Here is a 16428-nt window from a genome sequence, read left to right on the forward strand (position 1 = left end):
ACCACCTGCACCAGTCAGGAAGATGCCTCAGGGCAGAAAGCTGGGGTTAACATGGAGCTTATTACATGTGTTTCCCTTCCCTAAGGATCACAGTTTTATGCTGCTTGTTTACAAGTTCCTGAAAACAGTTACCTTATTTATTTTATCCAGTTTTATAGTGTTTGTGTCAGGAGAGTAAGTCCAAAACAAATATCTTAGTCATGGCTGGATGCATCACCTCTCAGCCTTTTGGCTAAGATCAAGTGTAGTATCTGTTCTTGTCAGTTCAAAAAATTTTGAAAAAATGAATAAATGAATGCATCTTGGCAGAATCAGGAACTATTATTTTAAAAATATGCTTTGCTAATCAGCTCTATCCTCCTGGCAACCTCTTACACAAACTCACTCACCTATCGTGTGTCCCATTCACTGAAAAATATTTTTAGATCCAAATCTCTATTAACATATTGGGCTATTTGCATTTTCAAAACTTAAACTTTAAAGAAGAAAAGCCTTAGAAAATCAAAATAATAAATATTTAAACTTTCATGCATCTCTACTAGCTGATAAAAAAAATAATAGACAAGGAATGTTCCTTTTGATCATCAAATTGTCTCCTCTCTATTTTGCCACATACTTTGCCTACAGTAAGGTCGTTCCTTATATCAAATATATACTCACCACCTTAGTACTATACTTAATCAAATACATACTTACCACCTTGGTACTACACTTGTAGAACAAAAGAGCATGTCTACACAGCTAACATTCTTTCTAACCTCATCACTTTTTTCTTCAGCTCATGGCATTTTCTTTGTTTGCATAATTCTCCATGTTTTTTTCTCCTTATTACTACTCGTAACTAACAAAGAGGATGGGCAGAGTGACCAGAAATTAAACTCTACTTACATTTCATAAGAACATTGTCACCATGGGACACCATCGGACACCATGGGTTATGATGCCTCCTCAATTTGCAGTACGGCCATGTACTGTATTTAAACAATCAGGTATAGGGGAGAGAATGAAGAATCATGAGATCTTAGTTCTAGTCCTCTGCCTTTTACTAACTAGCTGTGAGACCATAAGTGATTTCATTTAACATCTTTGGTGACTTGGTTTTATCATTTGTAAAATAGTGGGGTTGAAATAAATAATTTTAATTTCTTACATTTACTGAGTACTTTCTATGTTCTGAGTACTATGCAAGAATTTTATTTATTTAATGTTGTTTAATTATCACTATAATAAGTCTCTAAGACTATTTGTCAGAATTTTCCAGGGAAGCAGAAACAATAGCATATACATAGATAGATAAGAAGAGATTTATGATGAGAATTTGCTCATGTAGTTATGGAGGCCAAGAAGTCCAACGATGTGCCATCTGCAAGCTGGAGAACCAGGAAAGCTGGCGGTATGATACAGTGTGAGACCAAAGGGGTGAGAACCAGGGCAGGGGTCAGGGGGTGGTGCTGGTGTAAGTCCTAGAGTTCAAAAGGCCAAGAACCAGGAGCTCCAATGTCCAAGGGCAGGAGAATATGGACATCTCAAATCAAGAAGAGAGAGAATAAATTATCCCTTCTTCCTCCTTTTTGTTCTATTCAGACCCTCAATGGATTGGACGATGCCCACTTGCATTGGGGAGAGCAATCTGCTTTACTTAGTCTCCTGATTCAAATGCTGATCTCATCCAGACACCCTTACAGACATACCCAGAAATAATAACCAACTTTCCGGGCACCCCTTAGCCCAGTCAATTTGACATGTAAAATTAACCATCACAGAGATAGATATTATTGTTATTATCCCATTAATACTTGAAAACTGAGGTTCAGCATCATTAAGGCTCTCTTCTAAGTGGTAAGTGCAAGAGCCAGTATTGGACTTAAATCTTTCTGACTCCTGAGCCCAAGCTGGTAACTCCTGTAATTCCAAGTGAAACAGATTCCTAACATTCGTCTCTAAAATATTAGATTTAACATCCTATTGGGAAAAAACTTACATGCAAACTGGAGAGTCTTATCGCTCCTCCTTCTGTTGAGCATAATCCAGGCTTGTACTGTGTTTGCACATTGTCTGTCTGTCAAATTTAGTTCCCAAGCAGAAACTTCGTCTAACACAACATTCTGCCTAGAGATTCACACATTGCTGGCACTCAGTAAGTGTTCATAACAATATGAATGACATCTGTTTAATAAAAGGAAGTTTGCCATTAATATTTCTTTGCTATTAGTTCAAATATATATTTAGCAATCCTAAATACTGAAAATATTCTAATCTTCTTAGTATATATAAAAGATGATTTATATTAGTATTAGCCCACAATAGCCCCAGTTTGGCATAGTCTGGTTCAAGATAGACTGCCCTCCCAGTAAATATCCCTAGCCAAGATCTATTCCAGTTCATTCATTCATTTATTCGTTCATTCAGTCAGTGAATGTTTAGCATTTTGTGAATATTTAGGCATATTATTTGCCTACCATTGTGCTAAGTGCTAGACAAATAAAACAAAGATGATTCAGGTTTCAGTAATTTATTGTCTAGCGCACTGGGGTTTGGCATATAGGTGAGTATACAGACAACTACAATTTGGTATAATAAGTACTGTGGAGTTAATACAACAGAGGGGGCATCTAAATCAGGATTAGGGATTAGGGAAGTCATCCTACACAAAGTGATATCCCATTAAGACTTGAAATGTTCTCATAAACTAGCCAGGTGAAGAGAAGGTGGAATAAGATTCTAGAGGGAAGAATTTGATCAAAGAACCAAAGATTAAGGAAAGAGAAGGGCATTATTCTAAAAACTAAATATAGTTCAGAATTGTCCAAAGGGGCATGGTAAGAAATGAGATTGAGAGGCCGGCCCAGTGGAGTAGTGGTTGAGCGCATGCACTCCGCTTTGGCTGCCCGAGGGTTTGCAGGTTTGGATCCCAGGCACGCACCAATGCACTGCTCGTCAAGCCATGCTGTGGCAGCGCCCCATATAAAGTAGAGGAAGATGGGCATAGATGTTAGCCCAGGGCCAGTCTTCCTTGGCAAAAAAGAGGAGGATTGTCATGGGATGTTAGCTCAGGGCTGATCTTCTTCACAAAAAAAAAGAAAAAAGAAGAAATGAGATTGAAAGTTAGGCAGATATCATCCTAAAGAACCTTATAAGCTTTCTAAACTCCATGTTAAGCCACAGAGCCTTTATCTGAAGACAAGTGAAAAGATTTAAGTGGTGAAGTGAGATGATCAAATTTGCATCATGGAAAGGTCACTTTGTCTGCAGTGTAGAAAGCAAATTACAGGGGACAAGGATGGACCAAAGGAGAGCAATTGGGGACCTTTAAAAATGGTGGTATCCTTAATTATAGTAAAGGCAGTAGATGAATGGGCGTCAATAAAATTGACAGGACACAGTGAGTTGTTAGAAGAGAGCTAGTTGAGAAGGAATGGGAATCAAGGATATGCTTGTGTTTTTGGCTTGAAAAACTGGATGGATGGTAGCTCTATTCACTGGGATAGGGAACATGGAGGAAGAAGCAGCTTTGAGGTCAGAAAAACTGATTAATTTAGTTTTAGTCAAGTCCAAAGGGATAGTTAGCTTTGTTGTTGTTGTTGTTGTTGTTTGGAATAGCTTCTGGGACTGTTTCAATTCTGATGTAGTCCTAATCTGTGCCTGTGTACCAGAGCAGTTTCAGTTTTATCTTTCTCCATCAATTCAGTCAAAAATGCCCTTCAATTACTGGGAAGGTGATGATAGGAAATGGAGATTCCTCATCCTGAACAGTATTGATTCTTGAAGAAGGTGATGGTGGAACATACCTCACGGGTTGGATCAGATCCTGTGGGGGAAAGTACTATTCTGGGCTAGTCAGTAAAATTCATAAAATCTTATATGGTAGCCAGGGCATATACACTACAATACCAGTTCTATGGGAAATAACTGAGAGAGAAGCCCTGGAAATTGCAAACCAATCTCAGCTGATACAGCATTTCTTAAAAAGCTGATACACATTTCTGAAAAAGGTAGCTGCTTTCATTGAAATGGACAAGAGACCTGGTGATATAGAAGATTAAATCAAATGTTCCGATCCAGTAGCTTTCACTGTCCACTGCCGTAGGATCCCCCCAGAGACTGGACCCATTCCTTGAGTGAAACAATTGGAAAAACTGTCCACCAAATTGCCTAACTGCTAAAAACTGAGATTATCCTCAAAGAATTCTGTGCCCTCCAGCCGACTACATTTCCCACTCAGATCACTCTACTCAATTCCTTTCTCTCTGTAGCACCTGTAGACATCCGCGTTTGTGACTGCACCACAGCACAGGGATCAATGACTTTAGCCTGGGCATTTTTCAAGGATGGTGTTAAAACCATAGCCATAAAATTGAACTATCTAATGAAATCCTTCAAAATAAACTACAGGTATCGAAATGAGTTGATATAATAGAGTTTGTCTACCAAGAAGGATGGCTTTGGCTTGGGAGCAGCTGATCTTAGGTCCATTCTTCTGATGATAATTAGGTAATATGTCTGGTTGCCTGTTGTTTATTGAGGCCACTCCTAATTTATGACAATAAAATCATGCTCTCAATTTAAAAAGAAAAGCTTATGTTTCTGTATTCTACAGCACAGGGGTAAAAGTGGTTTAAAGTCCTTCAGATAAAAGTTAAAGAGAACAACGAAGGATGTCCAAGAGCATCCCTGTTTTATGCCGCTCTGTCTCATCATCACTAAAATGACTACTTTATCCTAGTGAATTCTCAAGGTGGTATTGTAAACAGTATGAAGAATGCCTTGTAATTATCTCCTCAGATTAAATTTCTAAAAGTGGGATTATACCCTGGGTCAAACAATTTGCTCAATTTACAATTTGATACATACACCAAATTACTTACAAAAGAACTACCCATTTAACTCCCATCAGTAAAACATGAGATAATTATTTCCTTACACCTTCATTAATAATGGGCTTTATCTATATTTTTAATCTGTACTAATCTAAAAGCTAAAATATTTTTTATTATTTTCCCTTCTTTGGTTATTAATGCAGTCACATATATTTTCACGTTTCCTGGCCATTTATTTATATTTCGTCTATTAATCACCTTTGTATGACCATTGTTCATTTTTCAACTAAGCTATGGATTTTTTTTTTCTCATTGTGGGTCTCATTTTTTTCTGTAAATTTGTAATGTTTGTAATATTAATATTTTGCCATTTTTATTGCCTAGGAATCAGCTTTGTTTGATATTAATATCATTCCTTCCTGTTTCCTTTTGCCTGTGTTTGTCCGATATACGTTTGCCATGTATATTTATCTATAAATTCCTCTAACACACTCCAAAGTTATTCAGTTTTTCTATCCTCTCAAAAATATAAATTTTGAGTACGTTTGTATCCTCATTCTCCCAATGTTTCTTGATCTTGTTAACTAGATACTTTTGTTCCATTTTAAAAGTACCCAAATAAAAGTATATTTTTTACATTTAGTAGTTAATTGCTATTTCAATATGTTTTACCAATTTCTGAACTCACCATAGGTCCTGGTGCCCTACTCTTTCACTTTAGGTTCAATTTTAGTAGGTTTTTATGCAAGAATTTATGAGTGGTAAATTTTCTAGATCTTCTTGTGTTTGAAAATGATTTATTTAGCCCTTATTCTGGAAGGATATTTTAACTGAGAATAGAAGTCTAGCTTAGGGGAGGGAGGAAGGCGAAGGGATGATTAGGCATATGTGTGTGGTGATGGATAGTAATTAGTATTTGGGTGGTGAACATGATATAATCTATACAGAAATAGCAGTATAATGATGTATACCTGAAATTTATACAATGTTATAAACCAACTTTACCGCACTTAAAAAAAAAAAGGAGGGCCAGCCCCATGGCTTAGCGGTTAAGTGCACGTGCTCTGCTACTGGCGGCCCGGGGTTCGGATCCCGGGTGCGCACTGTCGCACTGCTTCTCAGGCCATGCTGAGGCCGTGTCCCACATACAGCAACTAGAAGGATGTGCAACTACGACATACAACTATCTACTGGGGCTTTGGGGAAAAACAAGGAGGAGGATTGGCAATAGATGTTAGCTCAGAGCCGGTCTTCCTCAGCAAAAAAAAAAAAAAAAGAAAGAGGAGGATTAGCATGGATGTTAGCTCAGGGCTGATCTTCCTCACAAAAAAGAACTCTAGCTTAACAGTTAGTTCTCTCAGCTCTTTGAAAACTTTCTTCCTTTGTCTTCTGACAACTGTTGCTGCTGATGAGAATTCTACTGCCAGTCTGCATCTTCTTTCCTGTTATCTTGCTCTTTCATTTTCTGAAGTTTCACTTAATTGTTCCTGTTCAGTATTTGGAGACTGTTATGGGTTGAATTGTGTCCCCTAAAAAAGATATGTTGAAGTCCTAACCCCAGTACCTCAGAAGGTGACTTTATTTGGAGTCTTTACAGGGGTAAAGTTAAAATGAGGTAGGGTGGACTTTAATTCAATATGACTGGTGTCCTTATAAAAAGGGAAAATTTGCACATAGAGACAGACAAAGAAAAGTATACATAGAAAAGACAGAGACATAGAGAGAATGCCGTGTGAAGACCAAGGCTGAGATTGGGATGGTACGTGTACAAGCCAAGGAACACCAAAATTGCCAGAAAATCACCAGAAGATAGAGAGAGGCAAGGAAGAAATTCTCCTTCACAGCCCTCAGAAGGAAGTAATGCTACTAACACCTTGGTTTTGGACTTCTAACCTCCAGAACTATGAAACAATAAATTCATATTATTTTAAGCCAGCCATTTTGTGATACTTCTTTAGAGCAGCCCTAGGAAATGAATGTAGTGGGCATTTTCAAAGGAGGCTCATGTGTTTCTTTAATTTTAGAAATTCTTGACCATCAGATCTTTGAATATTTCTTTTCTACTATTCTTTCCATTCTCATTTCTGGATTTTTATTAAATTAATATTAGAATATTTCCATTGATGCACCATGTTTTTTAACTTTCTTTCTATGAGTTTTGGTTGATTCCTATGCTATATTCCAGTTTCTTAAATCTCTCTTTGACTTTTTCTAATTTACAATTTACCCAAATATTGATTTTCTTATTCCAATATTTACATTTTTAATTTCCAGGATTAACCTGAAAGTTAATTAACCCAAAGTTAACCTGAAGTTAATTCATTTCCTTATTTTTAGTTTTGTTGGTTTTCTTAGTTTTATTTTCCTTTGTGTGTTCGAATTTTTAATTTGAACTCTTACCTTTGGCGGGAATTTGTTTTTTACTTTTGTGCACATTCCTCCTTGCCTAACAGTTTTACAACTGTCTCAGACTCCACCCTGTCTCAGGGTCCCCTTTCAAGTATCTGATGATATTTAGTCAATGAGCCAGCGATTGGATTGGCCCAGTTCCTAGCTTTGAATCTGTGTCTGCTTACTGCTGTCTCTCAATATACACAACCTGTAATCCACAAAATTGTTAATCACAGCTTTTTACAACTTCCTTTTACGGATGATGGAGCCCCAACACAACCTCTGTTTTTAAGCAGTAAGCCTGACCCTAGTCCCATGTAGGGAAGCAGAATTTGCCACCTCAGGATGTGTCTCTTTGGCATGAGGATTATTTTTGGCTCGTTATTTTTTTGAAAAAAACTGCAGACATGGGAAAAGTTCTGAAAACCAAGTAGAAGTTACCCTTCGTAAGAGACATTTACATTTGTAAGGGAAATCTACATTTTAAACATGTCTCCCTCTCTGTACTAGGTAGAGGCAGGATGACCTTATCTCTAGTAACTCTAATCAATGAGGAAGGCAAGAACTTAAATCTGCATAATAACCTTACTCTTATTTATTGTGCTTTTCTGGTAATCTCCATTAACTGACTCCCCCCACCCACAACATCCTCCTTTGTCTTTAGCTCAAGATGGTATTTAAGATGACAACCTCAGCCATTCTAGCTAGTTACCCAGTTTCTTGGTTTTCTCCCATGTATACATGTTATAAAGCTTTGTTTGATTTTTTTCCTGTTACTCTGTCTCATGTCAATTTAATTTGTAACCCAGCCAGAAGGACCTAGAGGGTAGAGGAATTGTCTTCCTCCCCTACATTCCTGTCTTACATGGGCCACATTTAGTCCCTGTTATTCCATCCCAGCTTTCCCTATTTCTGGCCCCAAAGTCCAGTAGGCTTATAATTTAATATTTTGGGTTTTCTCTTACATTTTCACATGCATAGGTAAATTTTTAGTTCAGCCATGTTTTCTCAATTTTTTCACTTCAGAGTTTATCTATTATTGCTATATATTTAGAGTGGTAAGTGAGGACTCAAACATGAAATCATAACCCTGTCTTGAACAGAAACCCTGGATTACTTTCTAACTTTAAACCTTTGTGAGTCATTCCTAGTTAAGTACTGTTAACACTGTTTCCACAGCCCAACACAGAGAACTCTGTTGGCCTGGAATGGCCCATGTAAACCATTCCCAGTCTGTAAGCAAATTAGGCTTAAATAGCTTTGACAAAATCAGGCTAAAATAAGCCCTATTTCTTTTCTCCAAGTTGATAAACTACACATATAAAAGCACCAGGTGCAGTGTAAACAAAGAAAGATAATGATTTTTCCTTAACTCTGAATGCTGAGCTGGGATTATTCTCCTTCCATAATGCTGAGTCAAGGTTCTTGGTCCTTACCACCTCAGCATTATTGTAGGGAAATACAGAAGAAGGAGATGTATCCACTTGCAATGATCTTTTAACTTTCATTACACAAGGACTCTCCCCACTAGCAAGCCTAGGCTATGTGTTGCTATAGGATCTAAGATCAATTTTCCTCTTTCCTAGAGTAGAGGAAGTGATGAAAGGTAGCCTTGAACTCCTTCCTTAAAGACTAACAACATTCATTTTCCTCAAAACCTTTTAATGCTGTTCCATTCTCTTCTACTTCTAATGAATCTGATAAGTCTGAGACCACGCTGATTTTTTCTTTTCCCTTGATGGATGTTCTACTTCTGTCAGTCTAGCTGAAGGACTCTTTATTTGTCATGGAACTTCACTAAGATTCTATTCCTTGTTTACCTGGGTATGGTTTTTATATTCCCTTGGACTTTGAGCTGAAAACCTGGTGTTCAAGCCCATAGCTCTTTTTTTGTGTGTGTGTGAGGAAGATCAGCCCTGAGCTAACATCCACGCTAATCCTCCTCTTTTTGCTGAGGAAGACCTGCCCTGAGCTAACATCTATTGCCAATCCTCCTCCTTTTTTTTCCCCAAAGCCCCAGTAGATAGTTGTATGTCGTAGTTGCACATCCTGCTAGTTGCTGTATGTGGGACGTGGCCTCAGCACGGCCGGACAAGTGGTGCATCTGTGCACGCCCGGATCCCAACTCGGGCCACCAGTAGCGGAGCGCCACTTAACCGGCAAGCCACAGGTCCGGCTCACCCATAGCTCTTAATTAGTCATTCAGTTAATAAAGGCTGTGTGAAGAATAAGCTAGAGAAATTGGTAGCCAAAGTTCAAGTGGGTTGTATCTGCCTACTTCTGTTAAAATTTGAGTAACTTGCTCTGGGAGCTTTCCATTACCTCTAAGGAAAGAGTACCTAGTATTCAGCTGTTCCCCAGCTTTGGCCTCCCTAATTAGTCTTTTACAGATTTCACCAAGTAGCTGCAAATCTCCCACCACCACCACCACCACCACCAAGAGTTATTTATAATCTCTCTCTCGGCTTAATCTTGCCTCCAATCATGCACCAGATTCCTATTAAAAACTCATCTAGGGAGTTAAAATAGTGTAATGTAATTTTACTATTGTAACGTAATGTGAAATAGTACAATGTAATTTTTCCAATAGACCTGCTCCTCTCCTATTCTATGGAGGAAAGATGAGTCTCAAATAGGCCATTGCCTGTTTTTCTCCCATGGCTCTCTTTCATCACTGGAACATCCTCACCCACCTACCAGTCCAAATTTTAGTATCCTCATTTGTCTTCATCCAAATGTATTACATCTAGCGAGCTTGAATATGACTTTGTGGGTATGCCTCTAGTTATTCCTAAAGATGAAGTTTTATCTCTATTTTTTTAATTCATTTCTGTACCTTTGAGGCAAAGGCATAAATTATGCAAACATGCCCTGACTTTACACTCTTTCCCATAAATCTAACAATAAAATAGGCTTTAATTTAGCAATTTATTTTAAAAATTGAGAATTATTAGGCAACAAGCTGAAAAACAGGAAAAGTACAAAGGGTAGTCAAAAACACTGAGGAGGGCTGCTAGAAGTTTGGTTAGGCTAAAACAGGTTACATCTAAGGGAGCCATATTTACTTCTCAGATTCTTGTCAGAAGGTATCGTAGATAAAAATTATAAATATTAGTGCTATAATAAATTTTATTGCTCCTTATATTACCATAGGACATTGCATTTGACAAGGTAAACTTACTCTGTGGAATAAACAAGAGCAAAGGAGTAGGATTCATACAACCCTTTTTTTCCTTTTTCTTTTTTCTTTTTTTTTTTAAATAGAAACAACTCCTGGTAACTAGCTATGTGAACTTCGATATGGCCCCTAATATCTCTGGAGTTCATTTACTGCAAGTATCAAATAAGAGAGTGAAATCATGCTGCATTTATTTATGCACAATTGGCAGAAAGATGGCTTCTTCTCTGTAGGTGAAGTTGCCTGCCTACAGAAAATACATTTTGATCCCTACTAGCTACTTTCTTCAGAGTTTTGGTATCCGTGACATCACAACCAACAATCATAAAAATAATTGGGAAACCTTAATTGAACACATTCAAGACTCTTAAAGCAGAACCTAGAAGAAAAGATTTCAAAATTGCACTCAGATGAAATGTTTATCTTTTTTTATATTTCTGTTTGAACGAATTTTGAAGCAAAACTATATTTTATTCAAAAATAGAGTCAAGATAGTCATGATAAATACTGTTTTGAGAATAATTCATGAGATTAATTAATAATATAATTATTATTATATTATTATGAACATAATTTAAGTTCAGAAAGTACCTTCTGAAAAATCTTAAAGACTCTTTCAAAATGTTTTCACCTACCTCTGAAGTGAAGGGCATTTTACACAAGCACAAAAAATTAGAATATAAACCACTCTGGTTATTACTAGGAAGGCAGGTGGCATTGATTAAAAGAAAACAGTAAAAGATTCTCATTTGGAAGTAATTTCACAATTATATACTATGGATTAATCTAGTCTGGAAACTGCTATATGAGAGTAATGCAAATTTTTCTGAGCTTTATAATTATGAACTATTTAAGGTGAAAAATTATCAGCCTAATCACAGTATCCTATACATAGGAGCCCTGGGTTAGATAGTCTTGCATCTGAATTTCCCTCCAATCGTAGACCGTTGCTGTATACTATCTTCCAAGCAGTGGAGTTCAGAAGAGGGAAATAGCCATGTTATTTGACATTTTGCTCTATTTTTCAATACCCAATATATAATGAATACTCAATAAATATTGATCAATAATGTCTTTAATGAGAATTCAGATTAAAATAAATGTTTTATTACTAATAATCTTTTTCTGAGCAAAATGCAATAACTAGGATCATCTTGACATAATTTCACATAAATCATAAACTGGGCAAGGTTGGGTAATTGGCTCATGTCACCACTTATCATTTTCAATATAATGAAGTCTTAGATAAGAATAGAGCAGGCCTTCGGTACAGTGTAATCTTCTCTGACATCTCATAATTCACTTATGCAATGCACAAGTGGAAAGATTTCCAAGTTTTTAGATAATGACACCTTTGACCAGCGAAATGACTTTGAATAGCAGGGAGAAACTTCTCCCATTTTGCTCTTTTGTAAGACATTCTTCTTTGCAAAAGTATGCACTGCCTAGTTCTCAAAATCAGTTGTGAATAAGATAACTTAGGGATGTTAAAAAAATATTCAGTTCCTGAATCTGACCCAAAGAGATTCTAATTAAGTAGGAAGCAATGATGGCTGCCCTGACCACTTCATAGGACCATGAGATAGCAGATATAAAAGATATCTTTGTGGGGCCAGATGTTAGCCCAGGGACAGTCTTCCTCAGCAAAAAGAGGAGGATTGGCAATAGATGTTAGCTCAGGGCTAGTCTTCCTCACCAAAAAAAAAAAAGATATCTTTGTAATTTAAAATTTTTTTCATAGAGTTTAAAGTATTATTATAATAATTAACAGCTCTCAAGAAACTGTATACGAGAAGATTCTTTTGAATACATTTTTTATAATTATAAGAGTATTATACCCTCATTATATAGAAAATTTGGAAAATAATAGAAGTTATAAATAAGAATCTAAAATTTACTCATATCTCACTATGGAGAAATAATAACCATAACTTCTTTCTTTTTTGGAGCTTTTTAATTGTTTTAGAAAAACACAAAGAAAATTGCAATAATTGCATGTATTTAGATAAGTAAATTTTCACAAACAAACACACTTGTGTACCTAGCTTCCGGCTTTCGGATCAAGAAATAGTATAGTATCAGCACCAGAGAATCCACCCTATTTCATGCCACCTTTTGTCACAACCCTCCACCAAAGATAAATACCATTAAATACCATTATCCTGATTTCTAATACCATAAATAAATTTTGTATGATTTTGATTTACATATAACATCTTCTTTCAACATTATGCTGAGAGAACACAGACATTTATGAAATTTATTCATATTGTTCTGTATAGTTATAGTTCATTTGTTCTCATAGCTGTGAATATACCACCAATTTGGGGCAATTACAAATAGTTCCACTATGAATATTCTTGTACATGTTTTGTGGTGAGCATATATACACATTTATGTTAGATATTTACTTAGGAGTGGCATTGCTGGGTCCTAAGATATGTGGAGAATACGCGTCTGTTCAGTTTAGTAGATACTGCCAAATGGTTTTTCAAAGTGGTCGTACAAATTTACACTCTTACTAGCAGAGTATGCGACTTCTATTTGCTCCACATCTTCTCCAAAACTTGGTATTTTCTCTCTTTTTCATGTCAGCCATTTTGATGGATAAAGTGTTGTTATAGTCTAGTTTTAATTTATATCTTCCTAATGACTAATAAAGTTGAGCTCCTAACTCTTATTGACATTTTGATGTATTTATTTCCCGTGTTTTTATCTGTGTGTCCATATATGTCATCTGATATTTTCAAATTAAGAATATAGTGCATGGGGCCAGCCCGCTGGCACAAGTGGTTAAGCGCGTGCTCCGCTGCCGCAGCCAGAGGCCGAGAGTTCACCGGTTCGGACCCCAGGTGTGCACCGATGCACCGCTTGTCAAGCCATGCTGTGGCGGCGTCCCATATAAAGTGGAGGAAGATGGGCATGGATGCTAGCCCAGGGCCAGTCTTCCTCAGCAAAAAGAGGAGGACTGGCAGATGTTAGCTCAGGGCTTATCCTCCTCACACACACACACAAAAGAATATAGCGCATGTGCAGTTATGTGAACACCTAAAATTATGTCAGGAGAATTCTCCATGTTTATGAATATTCTTCAGAAATATGATTTTTAGAATATCTTTCTGACCCATCTCATTAAAAATAATTAAATGATCTTCTAATATCTGGATAAAAACAATAGCTGGAGAAAACAATAGCTGAAGTTTAAATTGAACAACTGATTTCACTAGTTTGGTTTCTAGTTCTCTCTTTTTCTCTTGTTGAAGTCATGGATATTAAATCTATTAAACTGATTATTTTATCCTGTGATGAGAAGCAGTGGAGTGGCCCCGTAGTAGTCGAGTCAGATCAGGATGATGGTACATTCCCGGGCTGTGTCAGAAGGGTTTTGTTCAGATCAATGAGGGTCATTTGAATCTGAAAAGAGTTTGGACTATGAGGCTTTATTATAAATTAGGAACTATTAATGTAATTCTAGTACAGCATCTGAAATATAAAGCTCTCAATAAATGTTTGCCCAAAGTCAAAAGTACAGGTGGCCACTCCACAAATAAAGGCTATTCTGTGATGTTCTGTAGTTGCGTTGTTCAAAATTCCAGACTCTCTACACATGCCACGAGGATTAATTTCACTTCTAATCATTTTAAAGTAGAGAAATTGAATGCTGAACATAAATTTGCCCCATTAGAATAGACATGAAGGATTCCAAGATTTTTTTTAAAAAAAACAAGAATACTGCTATTAGCCAGAGTTTAGGCTTAACCTGTAAATATTCGTGCAACAAATGGTAGTCTATTACTTATATACTCCTCCATAGACCTGATTTAGTGAACTCACTTTTTGAGGACACTTCTTAGCATCAGAGTCTCAGTAATATTCTGGGGATGTTGGGAAGTATTTAAACATATTTTCTACCTCGTGAGCCATAGCTGGCTCACTAACTAGGTACAGCAACTACTTATAGGTCAGAACAACATAGCAGAGATCCTTTCCTGGCACAGAAGGGGAGGGTCTTTTAAAAGAAAATTTGAAAGGAAAAGAGTGTTATTCATTGAGTATGAACCATGTTCTATGAATTTCACAAAGTAGTTTAAATGGTAAACATTGTATTTATCTGGAAAAGAAATCAATAGCTTAATTTCTGTCACTGTATATGATGGATTAGCCTTAAGAATGTGAGCATTCAAAAAATTGATGTGAGCTACACTGAGAACCTGCTTAAGGAGGACAAGTCTGAATTCAGTACATATTTCAAACCCTCCCTGGCTTATATTCCTTTTCCCTTTGTTTATGTGGTTCATATGGTTATACCTAACACCCTGCACTTTCTTGCCCATAGCTAGGCCCATACAGTAATAAGCTGTTTTTCCAAAAAGTGAGCACTGCTAGCTTTCCCTTTTCTCTTGTTTATTTGTAGTTTTTTATGTAGTTTTGGTTCAACTTATCTACTGATACATTATATGTGTCTAAGTCACTTGGTGGCCAGATGTTGAGAGGACCCAGATCCACAGAGTGACATTTCCAGAGCTAATGACATGGGCTATATGTCACAAGTTTCCCAGAACTCACAAGAAAAAAGACAAGGTTACCAGACCAAAATCCCAAATACAAACATTTGTGAATTCATAGCAAAGATCACATTTATAGTCTTGCTTATTCTAACCCTTCCAATAACTTCTAATGTAGTAGGATGTGGATTGTTACGGCGATAGAGCACAGAAAAGAGTACAGCCCAGTTTTTCTCAAAATATCATTCAAGAATTTTCTGCATCAGAAACACCTAGAATACTTGCTAAAAAATGCCACACCTGGGGGGCCAGCCCAGTGGCTCAAGCAGCTAAGTGCGTGTGTTCACTGCTGCAGCCCGGGGTTTGCTGGTTCGGATCCTGGGCGTGCACCAAGAAACAGCTTGTAGAGCCATGCTGTGGCGGAGTCCCATATAAAGTAGAGGAAGATGGGCACGGATGTTAGCTCAGGGCCAATCTTCCTCAGCAAAAAGAGGAGGATTTGCATCAGATGTTAGCTCAGTGCTGATCTTCCTCACACATACACAGACACACACACAAAATGCCACACCTGGGCTCTCAGAATCAAAATCTCTAAGGGTTAAGCCACTAAACTTAGATTTCTATTAAGTTCCCTGGCTGATTCTTATGCGTGATAAAGTTTGAGCTTCTCTGCTATGATGTATAACAATATTTATCAGAGTCAACTCCGTGAAGCTGGGCTAATAAGCAAGGGGCATCATGAATACAGGTCAGGAAATTTTTCTAACATTCTTCAAGCCAAGCTGTTCTCTGTCATCACACCTCGACCTGGATGCCACAGAGAAACCATGACGGCTAACAGCAGGTCCTGATGGCGGGAGCAGTGGATTCCAGTTGGCAAGTTACAGACTTTATGGTATAGATTTCCCTTTGAAAGTGCACATGGAGGCGTATGCACATACGACCATATGAGGCACCATGAAACAGTGAAATATATTGTGGAATTAGAAGATTGACTTTAAATCCTAGCTCAGTAGTTACTGTTTGTTAGATGATTCCTTACTCTGTCCAGTCCTGAGGATTTTCTATGTGATCTTGGGGAAATTGTTTAAATTTAAACCTCAGTTTCCTCACCAGAAAAATAGGGATTCATAGTGATTACTTCACAGATGTGAGGACTAAATGAGTCTGTGAGGACTAAATGAGTACCAAATGAAACTGGCAAACAGTTAGCCATTGATGATTAAGCAGCTAATAACTATGGGGGATTGGAATTGGCCCCCTCAAAATATGTCTCTGCCTGAAAGGCACTTTGAACCCCACCGCCACGAACTGACCATAAGAGTTTGGGACTGGAGGGCTGCCCCCAGAACAGGCCATTACCATAGACATTTCGGGGAATCTGGGAGGGTCTTTGCTAAGCTCATTCTTAGTTCTGGTTACCCTTTGTAAGAGACATTTACATTTGTAAAGGAAATCTCCATTTGCAAAGGTATTTTCTTCCTTGTGTTAGGAAGAAGAGGGGGATGGCTTTACCTAGAAACTTATCAGAACCGAA

At 37.4% G+C, this 16428-nt stretch overlaps 1 pseudogene; it reads left to right on the forward strand.

Moving 5' to 3' along the window:
• The first annotated feature begins 212 nt into the window (after positions 1–212).
• On the forward strand, positions 213–373 carry LOC131415112 (U2 spliceosomal RNA; annotated as a pseudogene).
• Positions 374–16428: the final 16055 nt, after the last annotated feature.

The sequence above is a fragment of the Diceros bicornis genome, chromosome 15 (genome assembly GCF_020826845.1).
Source record: "Diceros bicornis minor isolate mBicDic1 chromosome 15, mDicBic1.mat.cur, whole genome shotgun sequence".
In the NCBI taxonomy this organism is placed as follows: Eukaryota; Metazoa; Chordata; class Mammalia; order Perissodactyla; family Rhinocerotidae; genus Diceros; species Diceros bicornis.